The sequence below is a fragment of the Corythoichthys intestinalis genome, chromosome 16 (assembly GCF_030265065.1).
Source record: "Corythoichthys intestinalis isolate RoL2023-P3 chromosome 16, ASM3026506v1, whole genome shotgun sequence".
NCBI lineage: Eukaryota > Metazoa > Chordata > Actinopteri > Syngnathiformes > Syngnathidae > Corythoichthys > Corythoichthys intestinalis.
Genome location: NC_080410.1, coordinates 33,133,390 through 33,156,957, shown reverse-complemented (window position 1 = coordinate 33,156,957; position 23,568 = coordinate 33,133,390). Strand labels below are relative to the sequence as shown.

At 38.4% G+C, this 23,568-nt stretch overlaps 1 protein-coding gene across 2 annotated transcripts in view; it reads left to right on the top strand.

Moving 5' to 3' along the window:
* The window catches only part of LOC130931808 (transmembrane ascorbate-dependent reductase CYB561), a 52,790-nt gene that overhangs the window by 1,904 nt on the left and 27,318 nt on the right, over window positions 1-23,568 (top strand). Inside the window, exon 1 of one of the 2 annotated variants that reach the window (XM_057860901.1) lies at window positions 22,102-22,211. The exons of the other annotated variant lie outside the window; for it this stretch is intronic. The gene's annotated coding sequence lies outside the window, so the exon portion shown is untranslated. Of the gene's footprint in view, window positions 1-22,101; window positions 22,212-23,568 lie in introns of those variants that run through there. 2 annotated transcript variants of the gene reach the window in all.

The following is a 23,568-nucleotide window of genomic DNA, read 5'->3' as shown; positions in this document are numbered from 1 at the left end:
TAACAAAAATAAGTCCAAAGCGCACATTCTTCACCTCCCAAATAAAATAAAATTAAATTAAATTAAAATCAAATCTTTTATTTCTCTTAAAGATCTGATCAATTTTCTGTTGCATTACCCCTTTAATTCAACATGCTTGTTTTTTTCCCCTCTATTTGTTGTCCCTCCCCCCAAAAAACGTGCATTTAAATCATTCAGAGCTAACTATCCATGCTGATCATATGTCAGTATGTCAGCCAACTGAACGAAAGGCTGAGTCCAGTTTTTTATGGGTTTTTGTGCAGCCTGCATGTGCAGGGCTAAGCGACTTGTCAGATACAGAGACATGCTGCGAAAAACTAAGTAGAATAAACAAATGAATAATAAATATCTGTGGAAACAGATTATGATGCACAACCTTTTTATTAAGCTTGTAATTAACACTTGTAAATCTGACGTTAGTAGACTGTTCTTATTGGAGATGCGTGTGTGGTAACGTGGCAGGTTTAAAAACTTTTTTTTTTTTTTTTAAATATGGGGTTTTGACAGTTGCCGTCATATTTTTGTGATCAAAGAACCCACTTTCACCCCTGGTTAGGAGTCACTGTTCCTGACACTACCGTTCCATAATCTGAGAACTCAAACTTAATATTATTTTACATTTGACAGAGAAAGATCACCTTGATCACTGCATGGTGATTCATCTACAAAAGAAACTTTTGACTCATCTACTGAAAAGCCACAAACATTTTACATAAGTTGCCTTGCCCGATCTGTAAAAACTACATGAAAAAAGTGACACAGAGAAATGCTTTGTATTGTTCTTTTATGTTAGGCGTTATTCGTTTTGTATTTTTCCACACATCCTGCAGGGAAAGCTTGAGAACATCATTTGACATCTAAATCTTGAGGCTTTTGTCCTTCCTGGCAGCTGGCGTGGGTACATTTGCTTTAATGATATGACTCACGTTGTTAAGCAATTTTTTTTTGGTAGAACTATGTCTCTAGATTTTGTGATGGATGCAATCATTTTGCTTGAAGACGGAGCGGATATTCAAATTGGCTGAGGCGAAATAAGTGTCATCAAGCGTCATTATATGTGTTATTTGCAGACTACTGAGGACAACAAATCATTTCAATCAATGTTGGAATCAGGACACCGTAATTTCTGGACTATAAGGCGCACCTGACTAGGCCGCCAGCCACCAAATTTGACATGAAAGCGGCATTTGTTCAGAGATAAGCCACACTGGACAATAAGCCGCAGCTGTCCTCATTGTATTATGGGATATTTACACCAAAAGATATTAACTGGTAACACTTCATTTGACAATGGCACCATAGGACCGTCATGAGACCAAATGAACCACCATTAAGCTTTGAACCAATTGGCTGCAAAGCCTTATTGTCACTAAAAGCTTCATTTGGCCATAACTGCTTCCTTGGGGAAGACAGTCAACCTCTGCTGCCACCTGCTCTCAACACTGTTGTCATCCAACATTCCTCCTAGCATGCATGACGGCACTACAGATGTAAATCACAGTCATGTTCCGTGCTAATTATTTCTTCAGTTACTGTTCCAGTTGTTTCATTAATTGCTAGTTATGGTATTTGGTAACATTTTCTTGGATAGTGGTGCCATATACATTCCTCCTAGCATGCATGGCGGCGCTACAGATGTAAATAACAGTCATGTTCTGTGCTAATCATTTCTTCAGTTACTGTTCCAGTTGTTTCATTAATTGCTAGTTATGGTATTTGGTAACATTTTCTTGGATAGTGGTGCCATAATACTGTCATAAGTCATAATTATTACATGACACTGTCATAAGCATTAATGAATGCTTATAATAGATGTCTGTTAGTGTCATCCAGCAAATTATCTCACTTTTGAATGAACGTAAAAGATCTGAGCTGGACATAAATGGATTTAGTGATATAATATGCCACATGACACATATTGACATCTGTTATAAGCATTCAGTAATGCCCATGATAGTGTCATGTCATAATTTTGATGTTCTTATGACAGTCTTATGATGCCACTGTTAAATAAAGTGCTACCCATTAACCCAAAGAAATCAACAAATAAGCCACACTGGACTATAAGCCGCAGGATTCAAAATGAGGGAAAAAAGTAGCGGTTTATAATCCGAAAATTAGGGTATATAAAAGAAAACGGAAATACAGGGTGACCCAAAAAAAAGTTTACACTCAGTTGACTGCTTGTTTAAAAGCCATTGAAACATATCTAAATAGGTTGTCATGGTTAAGTGATACATTAAGGTCACTCAATGCAGCTGGTAATCTCTCATCTCTACAATTCCTGTGCTTCTGCTGAAAATGAAGAAAACTTTAGCTGTACCTGAATTGCTGTGTGCCGGTCTTACACCTACTGAGATTGCAGCAAATCTGAGAATATCCAGATGTGCAGTCTACAAAGTTAAAAAGAAGCTGAAAGATACTGGAACAGCCTCACGAAAACCTGGGTCTGGAAGTGGCGATCTGTGCGGACCAAAAAGTTGATTGACAAAGTGATATGTGGCCACCCCAGAGTCCAGATCTCAATCCCCTGGATTATAGCATATGGGCAACTGTGGAGGACAGTGCCTGTAAAAAGCCACAAACTTCTGTGGCAGCCTTGGAGAGGTCCATTGTTAGATCTTGGGAAAAGATGACAGCATCCTACATAAAGAAGACCTGTCAAGCGTTCCGCAGGCGCCTGGAGGCTGTTGTGACACTTAAGGGAGGACACATTGAAAAATAGAGTGTACTGTACATGTTCTTTACAATAATGTATAATTTGTGATTCAGTTCTAATTCTAAGATGAATAAACATGGCATTTAAGTTGTAGTATGGCAGTGTAAACTTTTTTTTGGGTCACCCTGTAGTGAAGTGTTGTGAACATTTTTTGGACTCACTGTATGCAAAATAAATATTTAGAAAAAAATAAAATAATTTTGAATAGTATCATTTATTTGTGTATGTAATTACAAGTCACAACTAGAGATTCACCAAAAATTCAGTAGGTGAAAATTTTCAGCCGAAATGGGCCTAAAAATGGGGTTTCGGTCCGAAACGCTTTTGTCACCGAAATAACATTACTGAAACTGGAAGTTGCGTTGCTGCAAGCAAATTGCTTGGTAATTTGCAATTCTGTCACGGGTGTGGCGTTTTGGACCCAAATGCAGGGACAGTGAGAGAGTACTGTAGCTCATTTTCTTGATGAGCAGAGGAACAGATAAAGCAGGGAAGCTACTTTTCATTGGATGCCCTACAAAAGAAAATGCCACATGACCACAAGCAGTAGAATTGGCTTTTTTCCCAGGTCATGTACATTGTTATTTAGGTGGGTCAAGTTAACCCTTTCAAGGACAGTGGTCACTACAGTGGACAGCTATTCAAAAGTTGAAAGTTAAGCTGTATTTGATGATTTAAAAAAATATAATTTAAAAATATTAGGAATTATTATAATATTATTGTAATCAATAATTATTCTTAGTTAAATTAATGATTGTATTATATATACATATATAGTTATAATTATGAATAAATTTATAAATGAATCCAATGTTCATAAAACCCTAATGAAATTAAAAGGAATAAATACAGAAATACACACTGGTTACAGGCCCAATCAACACTCTAAAGTTGATTTTTTTTTTTTTTTTAATAGTACAACTGATTGAATGTCGCTGACATCCAATTTTATTTCAACCAGGAAGCTATTCATGCTCAGATTTCAGTGCCACTGATGCCGCTAGAATAAACGAACGTTCATTTGCCCCTCAGTCAAAATGGATTGGACGTCTAGCGCCGTCAATGTCAGCCGGTGAGTGCAATGAGTGCCCTGTAAGGGGTCAAAACAAAACATAATTTGCACATAAATGGGTTCAAATATGTGTCCATTCATGCTGCAGACAATCCAGGACCTCATTAATGCATTGCTAAAGATCTTGGGAGTGAAATGGGTCCATTGGTGCCATTCGAAGTTATTAGATGATAAAAGGGGCTCACACATACACACACACATACAGCAAAGAAATTGCAGTGGTGAGTCAGACCTCTGATTCACAGGAGAAATAAAAAAAAAATGTCAAGCAGAAAAACGGTATACACACACTGAAACACACAAACAGACATGGCTGTGAGCACAATTTTCAGACATTGTTGAAGATAACCTTGAGTCGACAAGTAGACTCTGTCTAACTTGCATATTAATGCACCTGTGGGAGGCTTGTCCTGCCTACATACAGTGACATCATTGAATAACAAAAGTTTCCGATTGCTCATTAGGTCTATATATTTCAAATCTTTACATACCATCTACTCTATACTAAACAATTATTGCAAAACAAACATACTGTATCTTTTTTCGAGGATGTATATACATTACCACCACATTAGAACTCGATTTGTTACATCATTACCGGAATGATTAATATTATTATTATAATTATACTGTTATTATAGTTCTGTTATTATAGTGGCGTGGCTCAGTGGTCCCCCAACCCAGAGGTTGTTGGTTCAAGTCTCCGCCCTGATGAACTCGTCTAAGTGTCCTTGAGCAAGACACTGAACCCCACATTGCTCCTGGTGCTGCGTCACCAGTAGGTGGATGGTGAGATAGTGTAAAGTGCTTTGAGCACCTTGAAAGGTGGAAAAGCGCTATATAACACCATTTATTCCGATTTCTATGTATAATTAAATATATAAAATATATAATTGTAATAATACCAGCAGTTTTTATCAAGGATCTAGAGTAGGTTTTCAGGCTGTGGAACGAATTAATGGAAATATAATGTACTGTTATGGGGAAATCCGGCTCAGCATACCATCATTTCGATTTACAAAGTCCTGGACCGAATTAACTTCGTATGTAGAGGTACCGCTGTATATAATTTGTTAAACCTGTTTCTGGGCTCTCATTGGACCAAGGAGACCTAGTTCTGGTCGAATATCTGCTTGTCAAGAGGAATACTGTAAACATTTGCAGTGATAAAATACTTAACCTCAAATATTAGGCGGCAGCGCCCTCACTGGGAAAACAGCGGTTACTGCAAATATTTAGTCATCTAGCACGATATGTGTACACAGTACAGTTCAACGTGAATTAAGCGTTTTCATGCAAGAATAATAACTTAAAAATGTTTTATTATTATTTTTTTACCCCTTACATTTAACTCACAGGATGCCATTGACGGTGCTAGACATCCATTACATTTTGATGTTCTATCATTCACCTTACCAGTCAAAACAGACTGGTAAAAATACATACAAAATACAGTAATTAATTTAATTAAGAATAATAATTAATAATTTAATTAGTCAAATTATAATTTCTAATATTCAATACATATTTTTTGAATGAGCAAAAATCCTTACGTGCCCGATAAAGTGTTAAAGGTCTTAAGCGTAAAATAAAAAGCTGTTTATGTATATATACACACACACACGCACCCCCCCATATATATATATATATATATATATATACATATATATATTTAAACATCAAAAATAGTCACTTACTCTATAAAGTCAAAGGTCTTATGTGTCTACTTTTGAATAGCTATCCACTGTAGTGACCACTGTCACGGAAAGGGTTAAATAATAATTATGCTGAACAACATTTCAAAAGTAATGGCTGAATTTGACTAATTAATTTTCAATCATTTTTCATTGATTGTTAATTTTGATTCCAGTTTCCAGTGACCATTGTAAGTTTTCTTTCATGAACAGAAGATTTTGTACATGTATGTGATTGTTCTGCCTATCGCCACTCGCCATAAAATGACTGTCATAGAATGTCAAACATTATTTTTACTTGAAGTCAGAGGCATGGCTCGCGGATAGGCAAGCCAGGTAGTTGATTGGGGCGTCAGCCAATAAAGGGGCCCCTGAGAGCTGCTGAAATGCACTCCAAAGATCCAAAGACATGACAAGGACTGGTCATTTGAGACCCCCGCCCGTGTAATTTTAAGTAAGTTTATTTTATTTGGCATTATTTAGTTACTTATACTGTTAAATATTTTTCTATCAAAATGATTTATATATTGACTGACAACTTTATTCTTCTTTTGACATGGCCTTGTACATTTTTTACTTATTTCTTGTGCATTTATGTGTGCAAAAAACAAAATTTTGTGGTGTGCACAGGGTGGGGTGGAGGTACCAGTTATTTCTTGTTTGGAGCCCCAAGAGACCCCAGCCCCGCCACTGGTTGCAGTATCTGACAAGTTATTTGGAAACTATTATTCAATATACAGTGGTACCATGGCATACGAATTTATTTCGTTCCAGGACCTGGTTTGTATATCGAAATGGTCGTATGTTGAGATGGATTTCCCCATAAGAATACATTATAATTCGAATAATTCGATCCACAGCCCAAAAACCTATGATAAATCCCTGATAAATGCTGCAGGTACCATTACAAATGGCAAATACACATAGCAAAACTAATAAATTATAAATACAGTGGTACCTCTTTGTACGAAAAAATTGGTTCTGGAAGTAGTTTCGTAACTTGAAAATTCTGTAAGCAGCGATGCGTTTTCCATGTAAATGCCCTCATCCGTTCCATGCCCCCCCAAATTCAGACATAAATCTTTTACAATGCGTAAAAATGCATCAAAACATGTAACAACTACCATCCATCCATCATCTGCTGCTTAATCCGGGGTTGGGTCGGTGGGGGGCAGCAGATTTAGCACAGATGCTCAGACTTCCCTCTCCCTAGCCACTTGAACCAGCTCTTCCAGCAGGATCCCAGGCCAGCTGAGAAACATTGTCTCTCCAGCATGTCCTGGGTCGTCCCCAGGGCCTCCCACCAGTGAGACATGCCCGGAACACCCCTTCAGGGAGGCGTCCAGGTGGCATCCCAACCAGATGCCTGAGCCACCTCAACTGGCTCCTCTCAACACGGAGGAGGAGCGGCTCGACACCGAGTCCCTCCCGGATGACCAAGCTCCTCACCCTATCTCTAAGGGAGAGCCCGGACACCCTGCGGAGAAAACGCACTTCAACCACTTGTATTCGGGATCTTGTCCTTTCGGCCACGACCTACAGCTCGTAGGAACGTAGGTTGACTGGTAAATCGAAAGATTCGCCTTTTGGCTCAGCTCCTTCTTCACCACTACGGACCGGTGCAGAGTCCCCATCATTGCAGACGCTGCATCGGTCCGTCTGTCGATCTCCCGCTCCTTCCTACCCTCACTCGTGAACAAGACCCCAAGATACTTGAACTCCTCCACTTAGGGCAGCATCCCTGACCCGGAGAGGGCACTCTACCCTTTTCCGACTCAGGACCATGGTCTCGGATTCGGAGGTGCTGATCTTCATCCCAACCGCTTCACACTCGGCTGCGAACCACTCCAGTGAGAGTTGGAGGTCACGGCGTGATGAAGCCATCAGCACCACATCATCGGCAAAAAGCAGAGATGTAATGCTGAGGCCACCAAACCGGACCCCCTCAACACTTTGGCTGTTCCTAGAAATTCTGTCCATAAAAGTTATGAACAGAATCAGAGACAAAGGGCTGCCTTGGCGGAGTCCAACCCTCACTGGGAACGAATTCGCTTACTGCCGGCAATGCGGACCAAACTCTGACAACGGTCGTGCAAGGACTGAACAGCCCTTACCAAGGGGCTCAGTACCTCATACTCTTTCGTAACAAGGGGCAATATTTTCCCATTGAGGCATGCCCTAACCTGAAAATTCTGTATGTAGAGACGTTGGTAAGTAGAGATACTACTGTAGATAGGAAATAAAAAAGTATTTTTATTGTGACCTTAAAGTGCCTGTGACACGAAAAAGCAATTTTTATTTCATAATACACGCGGTATTTTATGCTCCTGGATGAAATGGACCGCTTGGATGTGTGCGGAAGCGATGCTATATTTATTTAGTTTTTTAAATTCCGCGCCATGAAAATGAGTGACTTCCGGCAACAGTCTCAAGTTGAGAAAGAGGGCGCTGTGACGTGTATGGAGGAAGGAGTCCGCTTCACTATACAGCAGGGCCGGCCCAGCCTATACGCAGACAATGCAGCTGCTTCGGGCCCCTGACCACTAGGGGGCCCCCCAATCTGGCAGCTGTTTAATTTATATTCTGTTTACTACAGTTTGCTTTATTTGGCTTTTGTGAGTTTTGATACTTGATTACAAGCTTAAAAAAATAAAAGTTCTTCCTTAACTTCTTTCTTTCCTCTTTTAGAAAAAGGTTTGGCGCTATCTACTGTAAGAACTGACAATCATTTGGTGTGAGAAGTTTGAAGTATGCAGTGCAACAAAATCTGATTAATATACAAAATATGGACGTATGCTTTGGATTGCATGTATGGGTTTCACAGTACACTGTGACGAAATGGTAGGCCAAAAATATGGGCCCCTTTGCATTATTTTGCTTAGGGCCCCCAAATGGCCTGGGCCGGCCCTGCTATACAGCCATACTGTTGTATGAGAAGGACTAAGCATTCAGCTGATTTTGCGGATTAATACATTTATTTTTCGCATCACGCCAGCCAAACAGCTGCAGAAAAAAAACTTGCTGTTTGAGCAGAGGTTGCGCTAGACTTTTTCGTTGTCTGTCATTTTGACTGACAGGGTCATAAAAATCCGGTCATAATCTATTTTTACCCGTCACTTAAATTTTTAAAATGATAATAATGACATTGTGGTGACCCGTTGTTTGGCATAATTCACCTTCCGTACTTGTGTGTCCATTTGGTCGAGCGGGTTACCGGCTACGACACAGTCACGTGACAGAGACACTTAAGAGCCGCGCGCGTTCCGGCTTGAATATGAATAGAGAGTTCACAGAAAGCAGCAGAGCTACAGCGGCTGGACACAGCAATTCGAGCTAACAAGACTCTTAACATTGCATACCGCTTCAACATATTCAATAGTATTTAGTTTTCATTCAGTTAAAATTAATATTCTGTCCGAACAAGCTTAACAGAGAATCCACACCGTGCCATCACACATCAAGCAGATGAATATGTAACTTTTTCTCCGCAGTGACAAAAACAGCTGACTGTGGCCCCAATAGGTAGTCTCCATATGGTACAATGAAATTAACAGTTCACCTGCTGTGGCCTGAATGCAGTCTCCCTCCTGGTGCGCATGGACTTGAATTGCGTGCCCGCTTGTGCAGTCCCTCTTTTTTCACCTCTTTTGAAGAAAATTCGGACACTCAGTTGCCTTGACATTTTTCCGAGTAAGGCCAACGACGTCATGCATCAAGAGAGACAATAGCTAATTAATATGCTCACTCGCCACCCTGTGGTCTGGGGTGTGAATTGCAACCTGTCAAAATGACAGATGGACTTCAATTTTTTCCGTCACCGTTTAAAAAAATCGGTCAACGACGGAAAATGTTCGGTTAACGCGACCCCTGTGTTTGAGGGAGAGGCGTGTGCGCCTTTCGGGAGTTTCAAAAGGTTCCCATTCACCGGTGGATATTGGCCAAAACAAGCCCTACTACTGTGGGACCATGGGACTTACGAGGAAGTGAGTAAACATCGTGTTTTGTTTTATGTCAAATACAAGATCATTTTAATACGGAAGTGGGTTGCATTTTGTGGCTGACATGCTCATGGTCCCCTCGGCCGACAACCGTCGGCTTGTCGCACATCCCCCTGCCGGGCGACCACTATACTCGGCTTTTGCCCTCTTGGTGTGCCCGGTGTTCTGTCAAATTTTCCACCCTATCAGAAATAGCAACTTTTTGTTAAAAATAGCCGCGACTATAGCGATTACATAGTAAACACTACAAACTTTCTTCAAATAAAGGACTAATTACGTTTGATCATGGATAGGCATGTAAAAAGCTCTCCTCATACACATTAGCTGCACGTTAGCTGGACAACAACTGCAATCGCCCTCCTCCGGGGAACGAGCTGTAAATTGCTCTCTGCGGTTTTGCCGATCGGCGAAGACAATCGAGAACTCAGTCGTCATGTGAAATGATCCGGGCTAGTTATGTGTGATTTTCCTCTTCGAGGACATTGAAACATCACTCTGTTCGGGTTAGCATGTCTGCTAGCTGTCACGCCTCTTGGTTTGTTTACATTCTCCGATGCCGGGGAAGGGAAATGACATAAGCCCGATTTAGGTATCATAAAATATCGTTCGGGAGGTGGGACAGTAAAGGTGAAGTCGACAGTTTTGACCATTATTGAGTAATTTTGCCATGCCGTCCTGAATAAATGCATTTTTATTATTTCATATTCCATTTAGCACAAGACTGTTATTTGTCATGACAATGCCATTTATCTAGCAATTGGGGAAAAATACTTGGATAAAAAGAATATCCTGTAAAAATATTGGAGTAGAGAGACTGAAACAATGACATTTTGTGGGTCTCTTCGTCGCGTTTTCCTCGTTGTGAATAATTCCCCCTCAATGGGCTGCATACTAAATCAGATGAAATCGTGACTCCGCTGACGTCATCCACCTGTTGGGGACGCTAGAGCCCTATAATGGTAGGCATTAGGGTTGTTCCGATCATGTGTTTTTGCTCCCGATCCGATCCCGGTCGTTTTAGTTTGAGTATCTGCCGATCCCGATCCAATTGCTTTTTTTTTGCTCCCGATTCAATTCCAATCATTCCCGATAATTTTTCCCGATCATATACATTTTGGCAGTGCATTGGCAAGAAAAAAATGAATAAAACTCGGACGAATATATTAGGGCTGTCAAAATTATCGCGTTAACGCGCGGTAATTCATTTTTTAAATTAATCACGTTAAAATATTTGACGCAATTAACACACATGTCCAACTCAGACAGTATTCTGCCTTTTGGTAAGGTTTAAAGCAAGGTTTTTTTGTGCTGTCTAACAGCGAACTCTTGTGGTCGCTTTGCGACATGGTTTATTGCGTTCTTGCCAATTCAATATGGCTGCACGACGTCTCGGGCTGACGCCTACGTGGTAATGTTGTGCTTATATGATCCTTGGACGAGATTTGTCCGTAAGTATAGTTGTTGTAAAGAATGTACATATTATGTTAGTAAGCGAAATGTTATATTTTTTGTATGAGACGCTTTTCGTTTATGTTTAGTGAACCTGTATAGCGTGCTAAGCTAACGTTGATGCTAATGCAATGCTTGTGTACTTTTTTTGGGAGTTTTACGACGGTCTAAAGAGGACAATGGTTTGAGGCCATTTTATTAATAAATCAGATGAAAAAGGAAGAAGTCTGATTATTAAGGCGTCGTTCACTAGCTTTGGAAAAAGTAGACGCTTCGGAGTGAGGACAGCATAGACAGATTTAAATGACAGTAGAGTCAAATGCCCACTACAGTCCTTATGTACTGTATGTTGAATATATATATCCATCTTGTGTCTTATCTTTCCATTCCAACAATTCATTTTATAGAATATATATATAATTTACGGAAAAATATGGCATATTTTATAGATAGATGGTTTGAATTGCGATTAATTGCGATTAATTACGATTAATTAATTTTTAAGCTGTAATTAACTCGATTAAAAATTTTAATCGTTTGACAGCCCTAGAATATATACATTCAACATACAGTACATAAGTACTGTATTTGTTTATTATGACAATAAATCCTCAAGATGGCATTTACCTTATTAACATTCTTTCTGTGAGAGGGATCCACGGATAGAAAGACTTGTAATTCTTAAAGGATGAATGTGACTTTGTATATTGTGACTAAATATTGCCATCTAGTGTATTTGTTGAGCTTTCAGTAAATGATTCTGTAGCCATTTAACTGTTCTGCCCAAATGCATGATGGGAAGTGCAACCATGACTGTGCGTAGGGGCACCAATTGATATATCTTCTCTGCGTTGGGAAGTAACATAGGGAGTTAAGGAAAAGATCATCCACTACCGTTCTTCCCCACATTGCTTCCCACGATATTTCTAATTGATGAGAGAGGGATTCCAAGGCTTTAGCCATTAATAAAGAGGCTCCAAAGACTGCCAAAATTCTCTCTACTCATTTTACGTTGCCTGTTAGCTCTTTATATAGGTAATACGGCGCCATTATAGATTGAACGCGACAATGCGTGAGTGGGTCGTGCAGCGCATGCGTTAATTGCATTAAATATTTTAACGTGATTAATGAAAAAAAAATTAATTACCGCTGTTTACGCAACAAATTTGATAGCCCGACTTTAAGCCAAAACTAAAGACTCTGGATGAATGTAAGACATTTTGTCTGTAACGTTAAATACAATTAGAAAAAGATTTAATTAAAAAAATATATATATTAAAAAAAGGCATGTCCGATATTTTTTTGCCAATTCCGATACTTTGAAAATGACATGATTGGACCCGATTGATCGGGATGCCGGTCGATCGGACATCTTTAGTAGGCGTGGTTAACCGGCAGATTAAAAGATTTCTCGTCATTCGCGCTTTGCTAATTTTTGTATATAGTCGAATCGTCTCAAAATATGATTCTAATTCACATAATAATCCTATTTTTTCTCCTGTTGTACGCACTTTAACTTGTGGAGTTACTTATGAATAAACAAATTTTAAAAAGCGCTCATATTTTTCTATGATTTCTTTCTTCATTTCATTGGTCAGCATTACCTTCTTTCTTTTTTTCACCACTACTACTACCACCTGCACTCACCTTCTTGGAACCCATGATGGTTTCTCTCACAAGAAAATTCAACGAGCTGCTGTCTTGCAGGAAAACAATGAAATTGCGACGCTGTCCTAAATCGACATATCTCGAGTATTTCTTCATATGTCGAGACAAAGAAAAAATGTCGATGTGTTCGTATGTCGAGGTACCACTGTAGTTACTCCTGTAGCTTTTTAATCAGGCTAAAGTGTCTTCAGAGAGATGTGGTATTTGTGAGCATGTGACTTTATTTAGAGAGGGAGAGACACTGCAAAGGGGGGGGGGGGGGGGGGGTCTCGCAGATGGCGCCTTTGGCTGCACAGCAGGGCCACCCCCACCTCTGGCAGCTGCCTCCATTCTATTGACCAGGTAGCAGAAACAAAGAAAGTTCTTCTGGGCATATAAACAAAGTTTAGGTTGGGGATGCTCTTTTCTCTTCGCCTCAACTCTCCTCTTAACTCCCTAGGGATGATTCAACTATTTGATTGGGGTTTATCATAAGACTCACGAGACTTGTGTGACTAAAGCCTGCAATTGTTCAACTAGAACGATTGTATACTCACTTTTTATTTCTACATCACCTCTCCTTGGCGACCGACCAGAGAGTCTCCCAGAAACCCCAGAAGGCTCCAGGAAAAATACACAACATAGTCGATACATATTTTGGGATCAATTCAGTTCACACTGGCTGTGACTGTAATGATCGCTGCCCGCTCTTCCGATGAACGAATGTTCAATCACCCAATGAGTTAACATAGGTACTATTGTAGTTGAAAATTTTGGTAGCAACCTGGAAAAAATGGGGCCTGAAGAGGGAGACGAACATGATGATGAGACGTATAGGGGCACCAGTACCCACACCCACACCCACAATTTAAAAAAATTTTTTTTTTTTACAATTTTTAAAAATTGATTTCTAATTTTCCGCACAAAAACACGAACACAACATTCCCCAACACCACCAAACATAAAAAAATATAACTAATAAGCACCAAATGGGCCTGTGTTCCCCTCTATCATGATGAGCCAGAGATCCATATTATACCCCTTTTTCCCTGTAAGTCAGCCACTTCCCCCAGTTTTTCCAAAACAAATATTCTTTTATCCTTAGCCTATGTGTTAGCCGTTCCATGTCGAGTATTTCATCCACTATTAGCAGCCATTGTTAATATGTTGGAAATTCAGTTCTTAACCAGTTCTTTGTTATGGCCTTTTTTGCAGCCACAAGGAGAATTTTCACAATATACTGGTCGTCTTTATGTATTACATCCTCTAAAAGTCCCAGATATAATACCTGACAGGATTTGGGAATTGTATATCCCAACATATCACAGAGAGCTGAGTGAACCTTCTCCCAAAATGATTGAATATTAATTAGGGCTGTCAAACGATTAATATTTTTAATCAAGTTAATTACAGCTTAAAAATTAATTAATCGTAATTAATCGCAATTCAAACCATCTATAAAATATGCCACATTTTTCTATAAATTATATATATATATTCTGTAAAATAAATTGTTGGAATGGAAAGATAAGACACAAGATGGATATATACATTCAACATACGGTACATAAGGACTGTAGTGGGCATTTCACTCTACTGTCATTTAAATCTGTCTATGCTGTCCTCACTCCGAAGCATCTACTTTTTCCAAAGCTAGACAGCTAGTGAACGACGCCTTAATAATCAGACTTCCTTTTTCATCTGATTTATAAATAAAATGGCCTCAAACCATTGTCCTCTCAGGCCGTCGTAAAACTACAAAAAAAAAAGTACACAAGCAATGCATTAGCAACAACGTTAGCTTAGCATGCTATACAGGTTCACTAAACATTAAAAAAAAAAAAAAAGCGTCTCATACAAAAAATATAACGTTTCGCTTACTAACATAATATGTACATTTTTTACAACAACCATACTTACGGACAAATCTTGTCAAAGGATCATATACTGGACTGTCTCAGAAAATTAGAATACACAATATTCTAATTTTCTGAGACAGTCCTGTATATTGTTCTATGTAAAGGACGTCAGCCAAGGTCGGCCCCCCACATTTTTACCACGCCATATCTGGTCCCCTTTGCAAAAAGTTTGGACACCCCTGCTTTAAATGATGGATTAATGTACAGGACTGTCTCAGAAAATTAGAATATTGTGTATTCTAATTTTCTGAGACAGTCCAGTAAGCACAACATTACAACGTAGGCATCAGCCCGAGATGTCGTGCAGCCATATTGAACTGGCAAGAAAATAATAAACCATGTCGCAAAGCGACCACAAGAGTTCGCTGTTAGACAGCACAAAAAGCCTTGCTGTAAAACTTACCAAAAGGCAGAATACTGTCTGAGCGGGACATGTGCGTTAATTGCGTCAAATATTTTAACGTGATTAATTAAAAAAATTAATTACCGCGCGTTAACGCGACAATTTTGACAGCCCTAATATGAATACATGTCCAAAATATATGTGTATGGTCTGAATTCAAGTCATTGCATTGTCTCCAGCAAGATTGTTGGCTACTTCTTTGTTTACTTTTAATTTTAGGTGTGATGAAGTATCGAATTAAGATTTTCCAATTGAATTGCTTCCATTTAGGTTATTGTGATGTTGAGAAGTGTGACCGCCACATGTTGTTCCATTTCTCCTCTGGTATCAGTTCGCCCAGCTCTCTTTCCCATTTCATTTTCACATATAGTGTTGACTCAGTTACAGAGTCTCTCAATATGCGATATATAGTTGACACAGTTTTAGGGATAACATTCTCATAGGATCGTACCAGCATCTGTATTATAGGGTGTACTTCATTCCCACCTATCTTAACATCCCTATTATAGTAATAGCGTATTTGCAGATATTCAAAAAAGTCTTGGTTAGTAAAATTGTATTTTTCAGTTCTTGGAAACTTTTTATTTCTCCCCTTTTAACCACTTTACTTATAGTTGTAATTCCTTTATCTGTCCATGTCTTAAACCCGTCATCTAGTTTTCCAGGTATGAATTTATCATCGTATGATATCCATTTTAGTAGACCTATTTCTTTATCTATTTTTAAATGTTTGACTACAGAGTACCATACGTCTAATGTAAAAGACGCTGCCACATTGCTAGCTCCATCCTCGATTTTTTGAGTTAGGTTTTGGATTTGTCCAATTTGTGATTGTAACGGGTACTTCTGTGAAAAAACTTCTATATCCTTCCATTTTGCCGTATATCCCTCATTACACCAACAAATCAAATGTCTCAACTGTGCAGCTTGAAAATAATGTTTCAAATTTGGAAGTGCCCACCCACCTTTGTCTTTACTTATTTGTAATGTAGTGTATCTTATTCGTGGTCGCTTCCCTTTCCATAAAAATCGAGATATGCACCTATCCCATTTAATGAATTGGTCTTTTGGAACATGAACAGGCAAGGACAAAAATAGATAGAGTAGACGTGGCAAGATATTCATCTTTACCACATTTACCCTATCGCCCAATCCCAGTGGGTAGGTAGACCGTCTTTCCATGTCCTCTCTTATGGTCTTATCTATTTGTGGATAGTTACTTTCATATTATTTTGAAAAATCTTTAGTTATGTTTATACCTAAGTACTTAATTGATTTTGCATCCCAATTTATTTGCCATTTCCTTAATTCTTGAGATGGTAAACTATTGAACATAAGGAGTTGGGTTTTGGGTATGTTTATTTTATAACCCGAAAGCAAACCGGCTCAGCAACAATAAAAGTGAATGATTCACTGTCACAAAGATTCCAGCTAGAAAGGGGGACCAGGAAGGGTTGCTGTCTTAGCCCCATACTATTTGCTCTGTATATAGAACCATTGGCCCAAATGATAAGACAGAATACATCACTAGAAGGGGTGATGGTTAATAGTCAAGAACATAGATTGAGTCTATTTGCAGACGATATTATGATTTATTTATAGAACCCAAATGACTCCTTTTTATATCTTACACAAATACGCACCCACTAAATTTTACAAAAAAAAAAAATATTTTCCATGCATAAAATGCACCGGACTACAGTGTATCACAAAAGTGAGTACACCCCTCACATTTCTGCAGATATTGAAGTATATCTTTTCATGGGACAACACTGACAAAATGACACTTTGACACAATGAAAAGTAGTCTGTGTGCAGCTTATATAATAGAGGTAATTAATTTTCCCCTCAAAATAACTCAAAATATAGCCAACAATATCTAAACCCCTGGCAACAAAAGTGAGTACACCCCTTTGAAAAAACGTACATCCCTAAATGTCCAAATTAAGTACTGCTTGTCATTTTCCCTCCAAATGACTCCTTTTTATATCTTACACAAATACGCACCCACTAAATTTGACCCCAAAAAATTATTTTCCATGCATAAAATGCACCGGACTACAGTGTATCACAAAAGTGAGTACACCCCTCACATTTCTGCAGATATTTAAGTATATCTTTTCATGGGACAACACTGACAAAATGACACTTTGACACAATGAAAAGTAGTCTGTGTGCAGCTTATATAATAGAGGTAATTAATTTTCCCCTCAAAATAACTCAAAATATAGCCAATAACATCTAAACCCCTGGCAACAAAAGTGAGTACACCCCTTTGAAAAAACGTACATCCCTAAATGTCCAAATTAAGTACTGCTTGTCATTTTCCCTCAAAAATGTCATGTGACTCGTTGCAGGAGTGCTGTCAGCATTGCTGCAGAGATTGAAGAGGTGGGGGTCAGCCCGTTAGTGCTCAGACCATATGCCGCACTCTATATCGAATTGGTGTGCATGGCTGTCACCCCAGGAGGAAGCCTCTTCTGAAGACGGCACACAAAAAAGCCTGCATGAGAGCGCAAAAATAGATTTAAAGTGGATTGCATCGCCAAACTCCACTACTGCTGCATGTTTTGCTGCAACCCCGAAGATGATAAAGTGTGGAAAACCGTTCACAGATGGTGAGTACATGAAGGAGACATTTATCAACATATCAAAACACCTATTTGCAGACTTCAAAAGCAAAACCGAGATAATAAAGAAAATCAAAGACATGCCCAGATAAGGGGCATGTTGTGCACGTTCCATTTTGTTGTGTTTCAATACCTCAAAATAAAAATGACAATGACATGGCAATGGCAATATTTTATGTGTTTCTACTAGCATTTTTTTTTTAGTAAAAGAGAACAATTTTGGCTTATCAGAGCCTGCAAGTCCGAGGTTCCCTTTAAAATGATAAATCGATTCTTAGCAGGAGTATATCGATAACCTATGGGACACAAAGTATTGCGATATATCCAGGGGTGAAAGTGGGCCAGAACGGTCAGGAACGCAGTTCCGGTATAAGATTCAGGGCCAGAACGCAGTTCCGGTATGAGATTCATGGCTGGAATGCTGTTCTGGTACACGGTGCTTTGATACCAAAAATAAGACGGCAACTGTCAAACCCTAATGTAAAAAAAGCTAAGCTGCCACACATGCATTTCATCTCCATGAAGAAAACAATCTACCAACGTCAGATTTAAATACACAAGTGTTAACAACAAGCATAATAAAGTGCTTGTTTAGTGTAATCCGTTTCCATCGATATTTATTATTTATTTTATTCCACGGACGGCATGGAGGTTTCCCCAGCTGCTGCAGTAATCCGAGTCTGACAATGATGAGTCACGTCAATGTGCGAATGCAAGCAGCAAAGCAAAGTGCCTGGACTCATTTATCCGTTCAATTGGCTGACATACTGACATGTGATCAGCAGAGATAGTTAGCTCTGATTGGTTCAAATGTGCATGTTTTCTGGAAAAGCAAAAAAAAAAAAAAAAGTTTGTTGAATTGATGCGACAAAAAAAGGGCAATGCAACAGAAAATGTGCCAAATCTTTGAGAGTCAAGGAAAACGTTGAGGAGGCTTATTTATCATATTTAACTTTATCTGCTTTGATGGGGAGGTTCAGAACATCTTAGCTGTCAATGTGCACTTTGGACTTATATTTGTTCATTTATGTTAGGCTACTTATTCATGTCCTTATGATTTAAAAAAGTCAATGTTTGCGCAAGCTTCAAAATATATTCCATTTCACTCTGCATAATGTAAGTCATTTGTACTTATTTTTCTGAATGTATGTTAGTTATATCTTTATTATTTAAAAAAAAAAAAAAGGAAAGCAAAAGTAAATGTTTACATTAACTTCAATTTTAATATAGCCTACATCCTATGTTCTTAAAGTGATCCTCTACCTTAAATACATGTAGGCTCTAATAAACCACAATTGTTCTCTTGTACTAAAATATGTTGTTAGAGACACATACAATGTTGAATGAATGGCAATATTTTATCATATTTAGTACATATTTTTAAGTTTTCATTTTAAAATATGCCACTGTCATACAAACTCACCTTATACCATGCTTTGACATTCGACGGCGGATAATGCATATTCTCTCACTTCTCACCAAGTAGGACTACTAAACTAGGTCGGCTGTTTCCCTGACTTTCAGACCCACGTTCTGTCATCTGTGGCAGGCATGGCTAGTAGATTTCAGAAATCGAATGTCGATCAACCAATAAGCGAATAGTTCAACCCATGGCACCCTTAGGAACGCCCCCTCATTTGAATTACATTTCCACTTGCAAGTTGGCGCTGACAATGAAATAAGTAAATATAAGGCAAAGCGCTTTTATTTATTGATTGACATTTATTTCAATCAATATATTTATTTTTGTATTTATTTCCACATTTATTTTTGTATTTATTCTTACATTTTTAATGTAATTTCTTATTTTTGTATATATATTCATTTTTATTTTTACTTTTATTTAATTAGCTATTTATTTCCATATTTATTTTTGGATTTATTTTTAGTTTTTGTATCTTAATTCTTATTTTGTATTTATTTTCGTTTTTATTTTGCTTTTTATTGATTGATTTATTTTTATTTTTATTTTGAATTTTGGCAGCTTTGGTCCTCCATAACCACGCGTTACAACTGGCGCCCGAACATTTTTCCTGGATCCTCAGTCAAGTAAGGGATCCGTCTAATTTCTGGATCCGACGGTCCCACCGTGGCTGCAATATTGGTTTCGGATCTGTCTAGTTTCTGGATTCGTCGGTCCTACAGCGGCTTTTGGGACCAGTCTATTTTGTGGATTCGACGGCCTGATCGCGGTTGCAACATTGCCATGAGATCGGTCTAATTCCTGGATCTTCGAGTGAGTGAAAAAACGCGGATTTGGATTAGTATTGCTATCTTTTTTGTTGACTATTCTTCATGGGAGTTTTCCCCAAATCACACCAAATAATTAAAGCACTATGGCACGCTACAGTGACAACAGTGACTCTGACATGGACCTTACTTTTATGTTGGAGTTCGTCTGGGAGCTCCCGAGTGACGAGTGTTCAAGTTGAAAATATTATTTTGTGTGTGAATAAATGTGCATAAGTGGAAGCTTCTCCCCTTTTTGGTACTTTTATGCACGTATACTACCTACCACGCGTTACAATGTACAAGACATGGATTACACTCGATTCCAGGATTTGTTCCCGTCAAACTGTTGGCTTGTACTGTATGGAAAGCATACGACAGCTCTGGACACTAACACAGGGCCGGTGTAGGTTCACTATCCTCTTCCCCTCACTATCCACTCGCTCTCGCTATATGATTGGCCGAAGAGTCGAAATGCTCTCCCGTGATTGGCCGAAGACTCGAAATGCTCTCCCGTGAAATGCCTGTTTAAAAATGTTCCCGTTGTTACTTCATGTGTTCGCTTAAAAGTACTCATTTAAAAAGGAAAGTCGATGGATGATACTACACACAGAGCGTATTATTAACAAATGCTAAAGTTGTATATTCATATAGCGAGAATAAGGAACGTCACTGACAAGCGCGGGCCCCCGCGAGTGGATAGTGAGGGGAATAGGATAGTGCGCCTACACCGGCCCAGGCCATTTGGGGGCCCTAAGCAAAATAATGCTGGGGCCCACATTTTTGGCCCACCATGTCGTCACAGTGTACTGTGAAACCCATACATGCAATCCAAGCCATATGTCCATATTTTGTATATTAATCAGATTTTGTTGCACTGCATACTTCAAACTTCTCACCCCAAATGATTGTCAGTACTTACAGTAGATAGCGCCAAACCTTTTTCTAAAAGAGGAAAGAAAGAAGTTAAGGAAGAACTTTTATATTTTGAAGCTTGTAATCAAGTATCAAAACTCACAAAGTCAAATAAAGCAAACTGTAGTAAACAAAATAGAATATAAATTAAACAATTGCCAGATTGGGGGCCCCCTGAGCAGCTGCATTGTCTGCGTATAGGATGGGCCGGCCCTGCACTAACAATCTACATAATTATACTGGGATAAGTTTGAAAACGCAATATCTTACCTTGAAAATCTGCCAACAAAAACGGAGTTGTCAACAGCATACTCTCTCGCTCTGTTGTCAATGAGACGAACTTGCAGCGAGTACATCATCAGTTTTGCCCAATTCTTTTCTTATAAGGTAATGTATTTCCTGTTCTCATTTTGCCTTTGCTGCTCGTCTTGTGAACGACCGACAGTGCTGTCCTGCGCTTCAGTTCTCTGATCTGGTTCAAATTGGAAGCGCAGAACCGACGACATGTTGGATTAGCTAAGAGTGACACGCTGGAAGTTCGGCCTGGTGATGTCACGCACTGCGACGTAACAAGAATGGCGACCTATCACTTAAAATAATTTTACAAATTTTATTAAAACGAAAACATTAAGAAGGGTTTTAATATCAAATTATTATAACTCATACTAATATTTATCTTTTAAGAATTACTTGTCTTAAAGATCGAGGATCACTTTAAGTAGTTAAAATCAAGATTTGGCATTTAGTATGTGAGGAAATGAGGAAAAATAAAAATCAGGAGATGGAGGTTGGGGTTATTGCTGTTTTTGTTAACTTTTAGTTTGCAAATCTTTGAAAAAATACAATTTTGAATGAAAATCAGTTTTTGTATGTGTTATAGAAATAACTGTGCCAAAACAGTTTTTTTTGCATTTCAGTAGTTTTAGGAGGTTTGACCCCCCCCCCCCCCCAAAAAAGAAACACAAATAAATAAATAAATAAATAAACAAACAAAATTTCTGGCTCCGTGGAGACCTTCACGTCGGGGAGTTCCGGTGAGAAATTCTAACCACTTTCACCCCTGGATATATCACCATATGGATATATTATCACACCCCTAGTACTGAATGTATACTAGGTAAAGTTCAGCACATCGTGCAGACTGCTTTTTCCTCTGGACTCTTCCTTCTCCTCCGGAGTTGTCAAGGCAACCAACCCTTTACGTTTGAGCTCTTAGTCATCAATCTACACGACCGCCATCGCATGTGACGTCAACAAATCTTTTGGATCTTTCCTTCTCTTATTCTTTCCAAATTTAAATTATGCTGTCACAATTAGAGATGTGCAACGAAGTATAATAGTAGCACTAACGTTGCAGTATGCAAATACTCTTATTTTCTTATTTTATTTGTCACGTGGGTTGGCTCTGTTTTCCAAGGCGCACCACTTGAGTGAGGGAGGAGGAAGGCGGATGTATAAATCCGCTCTCCGCGAGTTTGTTAAGCACTAAAAAGCGAGATCAGAGCCTACGACGCGGTGAGTATTTATATTAAGCAACTTAATTATATTTTTGCATACTTGACAAACTGGTTTAAAGTGGTTTTGTGACCGGAGTGACACTGTCAAACTATCAGGATGTCGATAACAAGTGGCAGCGCGCGATTATGACAATGCACATCCGTATGTGAGACACAGACGTCATCGACGTTAAAACTTTTTCTATTTTCTTACTTGTATGTCACACAGTGATCTAACATGCCTTTTTTGCAGAGATGAAACGATAAGAAGATAAATATTGATGAGGGGACAGTGGTCACAGCAGTAGAATGCTGTTAAAAAATGACTCTGAAGACCTTTCCACCCATTATAGTGATTTAGTGATTATTTTTTGACAATTTTTTGGGTAAAAACTAGGGCTGTCAAACGATTAAATTTTTTAATCGAGTTAATCACAGCTTAAAAATTAATTAATCGTAATTAATCGCAATTCAAACCATCCATAAAATATGCCATATTTTTCTGTAAATTATTGTTGGAATGGAAAGATAAGACACAAGACGGATATATACGTTCAACATACGGTACATAAGTACTGTATTTGTTTCTCATAACAATAAATCGACAAGACGGCATTAACATTATTAACATTCTCTTAAAGTGATCAATGGATAGAAAGACTTGTAGTTCTTAAAAGATAAATGTTAGTACAAGTTATAGAAATTTTGCATTAAAACCCTCTTACTGTTTTGGTTTTATTAAAATTTGTAAAAATTTTCAATCAAAAAATAAACTAGTAGCTCGCCATTATTGATGTCAATAATTACACCATGCTCACTCATGGTACTAACCCATAAAATCAGTTGGACCCAAGCGCCAGCAGAGGGCGCCAAACACCAAAAAACAAGTAACAAGTGGACATTACACTGTACTGTCATTTTAATCTGTTTGAGCGGGGTATGTGCGTTAATCGCATCAAATATTTTAACGTGATTAATTTTTTTTAAAAATTACCGCCTGTTAATACGATAATTTTGACTCATTTCACCTGGCTGAATCCAGCTGCTCCCTGATAAGACCAACATGAGCTAAGTTTTTGTTTGGTTGAGTAATATTTTTTTAATGCATTCGTAATTTAGTATATAGGTATATTTAGCAGTTTTTTTTGTGGGAATATGTGTTTGAACCATTTGTTAAGAGTATTGTAAGAAAAAAAAAAGTTAGAATTTTATAGTATTTAAGGTAGCTGACTTTTGCTATGTAAATTAGCCAATTGTTCTTTTGTTGTACTTAGATCCACATTTATTTATTTATTTTTTATACCGTTTGAGGCTCAGCTCTGGTATTTTGAATTATGTTCCTTATCTGATTTCTCGATTATTCAAACTAACTAATT